Source organism: Cupressus sempervirens, chromosome 5 (genome assembly GCF_028749045.1).
Source record: "Cupressus sempervirens isolate cs-2001-9-10 chromosome 5, ASM2874904v1, whole genome shotgun sequence".
Classification (NCBI taxonomy): domain Eukaryota; kingdom Viridiplantae; phylum Streptophyta; class Pinopsida; order Cupressales; family Cupressaceae; genus Cupressus; species Cupressus sempervirens.
This window is the reverse complement of record NC_143122.1, coordinates 994,506,214-994,509,839: the sequence shown is the minus strand read 5'-3', so window position 1 is coordinate 994,509,839 and position 3,626 is coordinate 994,506,214. Positions and strand designations below refer to the sequence as shown.

Below are 3,626 nucleotides of genomic sequence, written 5' to 3'. Positions count from 1 at the left end.
TTTAAGCATTACCTTACTAGTGAAATCTTGTTTTCTGTGTTAGCGCCTTATTTGCTAACAATGAGAGATCAAACTAAATAAAATGAGTAAAATAGATCGAATAAAGGTGGAAACCTTTGAGGTGAGTGATTCAAAGGAGATAGTACAGACTTGATCTACCAGATTGTGTTTTTGAAGGGGGATTAGTTGTCTTGTTTATGTAATCTATCTAAAAATCATTCGAGTCTGCAGCTTATAGCCTGAATACTATTTTGTAAATTTGGTCATGGAAATTCATAATGCAGAGCATTTGAATCTTTATGTATCGCTGTGATGAGATGAATTATTTCAATAAAAAAGTGTGGTCCTTAGCAACTCATGGTACATATGACATTGGTTTTGGATCAAGGTCAAAGAGATAGAATGACATGTTCATTATTTTTTGTTTTTCAATCAGCTAAATGCCTAGTTGTTCTTTGCCATGGTTGTACTACATGGTTGGCTATGTTCTCAACTTCCATACAATGACCATTTTTTTTTTTGTCTTGTATTCTCATTTGCTTCCTAGATTTATTTTGAGAACCCTTGAAGTTCTGCTCATTGCAGTACAGTTGTTTCACTTGTATCATGTTAGTAGCATTTAGTGGCATCTCCAAAGTTCTCTCTGAAAGGGATCATAGTATCCAAGATCAAGTGAGAAACCATGCACATTTGAATAATTTTATTCATTTGAAGAATCACATTCATGTGAACAAGTCAAAAGATATGTTGGATAAGCGAGTTTTGGCATAAAGCTCTCTTATGAAATATTTAATCACTCTTCGATAGTCATGATCTCTGAGGGACCCCTCTACAAGTCCGTCATGGAACTCTCCTATTATGGGCTCTATAATGAAGAAGCTAGAAAGGGAGAGTGCAATTAATCTAATAATCTTCAAGGCATAAAGTCATTTGTTGGTGATCATAGGAAAGAAGCTAGAAGGCTTATTAGTGGCTCGCCACTTTCTCAAAGTGACACATCAAGGAAAACAATAGTTGTATTTGCAGGATATGGCATGAAAGATTTAGTTGAAGATGATAGAAGACTAAGGAGAAGAAGGAAACTCATTTCTAATGCTCTTTTTGATAGTAGGTTGAGATATAGAGACTTAAAAAGTAGAGGAAGGAAAAAGGGACTAAATGATGAAAAGTGGAAAAGTGATTCTAAGCTTGGAAGGAACCCTAAAGTTAGTAATTTGAACAGAAAAGGGTTGCCTCTGAGGGATGTTAAGAAAGATGTAGTACAAAATAAAATAATGTTAGGTTATGGAATTAGTAATAGGTATAATTTGACTCCTCGGTCTCACTTACATGTTTCAGCAAGTGGGGTGAAGAAATCCAAAAAGTGCAAGTTAAAACGGATCAAAAGACCTCATTTTCACAGCCCTAAACAAGGAAAACATCATGATACTCCATGTCTATATGATGCTTTGGATTCTGTTGGTTGTGGAAAGATTAGTATTGTAGATTATTCATATTCACATAAGGCTGCAGTTCAAACAGAAAGTGAGAAATTGAAAGTTGGTTATGCTTCTAAAAAGGGTTGTGGGATTCCTTGGAGTGGTCTAAAATTCATGATAGAGGCAAGAGTATCTTGGACATGGTAGGTAGGAGCCTCTCTTGTGGGCTCTCGAATTCAGCGACATAAAAATTTAAAGGCCTTGATTCACAAAGCAATTCCAGTTCTCATCAGGAACCTTCTACTACATTAGAAACATTTGATGCCTCTTTCTTGTCTTATGATTCAAATTTTGAGTCTCTTCCTTTATTGATTGAGCCAGGTGTGTCTCAAAAAAGCACAGATACAAATGCATTAGGAGCAAAGCTTTTAGGTGAGTTGGGTCTTTATGCTAACCACCAAATACATGTGATACAAAACTATGAAACTAATTCAGAAACCAGATCAATAGATAATATCAAACATAGACAAAATGAAAAGGGTGTTGGTTCTTCTAAATATGAAGAAAGGAATTAGAGCTTGTCTCAAGAGTATGCTCCCAAGACTTTTAGCGAGTTGATAGGGAAAATTTTGATAGCTTTGGCTCTTGTGAATGTTGTAATCAAAGGGAGAATTGCCCCAATTTATGTGTTCCATGGGCCTCATGGAACAGGTAAAACTTCATGTGCTAGATTTTTTGGAGCAGTCATGAATTGTCATTCTTTGGATCAGTCTTACCCTTGTGGACAGTGTCATCCATGTTTAGCTAAGAGTCTTGTAAGGAATTCACAAGCTAAGGAAATTGGTGGAATTGGAACACTTGGCTATGATTGTTTTCAGAGTTCTCTCACTAATACAGCTATGCATCCTCAATTATCTTCCTATGGAGTGTTCATAATTGATGATTGTGATATTTTGACTAGTGATGAATGGAATGCACTTTATAAGGTCCTTGATGAAGTTCCTTGGAATTTAGTCTTTATTCTAATTACATCAAAACTAGATCATATACCCCATGCCATTCTCTCGAGGTGCCAGAAATATTTGTTTCCAAAATTGAAGGAAATCAATATTATGAATAAGTTACAGATGATTGCCTTAAGTTTAGAAATTCAATAAGTTAACCCATTGTATGTCATAGGGACTTGTTGAACCACATGTCCCAGCACATGTATCCTTTTTCATCAATAATTCCATTCTCACCTATAATAATAATAAAATTGTCCCATCTTTTTATTGTAGTATAAATATTTTATTGAAAAAATAAGTGCATTACACGTGATCTTATTCTCCAAGATAGCTCAAAAAATCATCAATAAAATTCCCAACTTATTAAAAGAAAACCTTACACATTAAGACTAGAAGAATACAATGATTAATCTTCCAAGCATGTTTCTAGAATACTGACTACTTATTTCCATCCATATGTCAGGTCAACTATGTATCGGTTGCCATATCTTGCATCTCCTTATTGTATAAGATTAAAATTTTTGGAAAACCATAATATTAAAACTATATAGCCCATAGAAAAATCTTTAATTTTTCCAATATCCTTCACTACACATACCTGTTCCTCTCTCATTGCACACATAATAGTCAAAATAAGATCCTTTCCTTCAAAAAACATATCCTATGGAAAGAAGTTTCTCATCTCTTGGGAGGTAGAGATCATCCTTTATGTTACCACTATTAATCCAAAGACTTACAAATTGATCCTCTAAAATAGAAATCAATTGATAACTAGTGTGAGTCACTTTGGCAACATCACAGTTGTAGGAGAAAGGAAGTTTATCAACAAGACAATATGTTACAGGCATTAAATTTAGCAACATAACACATTGGGTCTATTAGGAATTTGTTATTTATTGATAATAGACTTCCACTAAACTTTATCAACAAGACAATATGTTGCAGGCATTAGATTCAACAACATAACACATTGGATCTATTGGGAATTTGTAATTTATTGATAATAGACTTTCACTTTGTTATTTGATAATATAATTTTTCTGAAGTTTCACAATTACTGGGTTCAACCATTGAGTGATATGAGCCTCACCTTTCAAATGTACTAGTATAAAAGATCAAGCCCAAGGACCTCATAGGATGGGAACACCCAAACTATTTTGGGTTCGGTAGAGTGGTTACTAGTGAAGCTGTAGTACAATTT

The 3,626-nt window shown here is 34.3% G+C and overlaps 1 pseudogene; it reads left to right on the top strand.

Moving 5' to 3' along the window:
- Positions 1–606: 606 nt before the first annotated feature.
- Positions 607–2,575, top strand: LOC149559271 (protein STICHEL-like 3; annotated as a pseudogene).
- Positions 2,576–3,626: the final 1,051 nt, after the last annotated feature.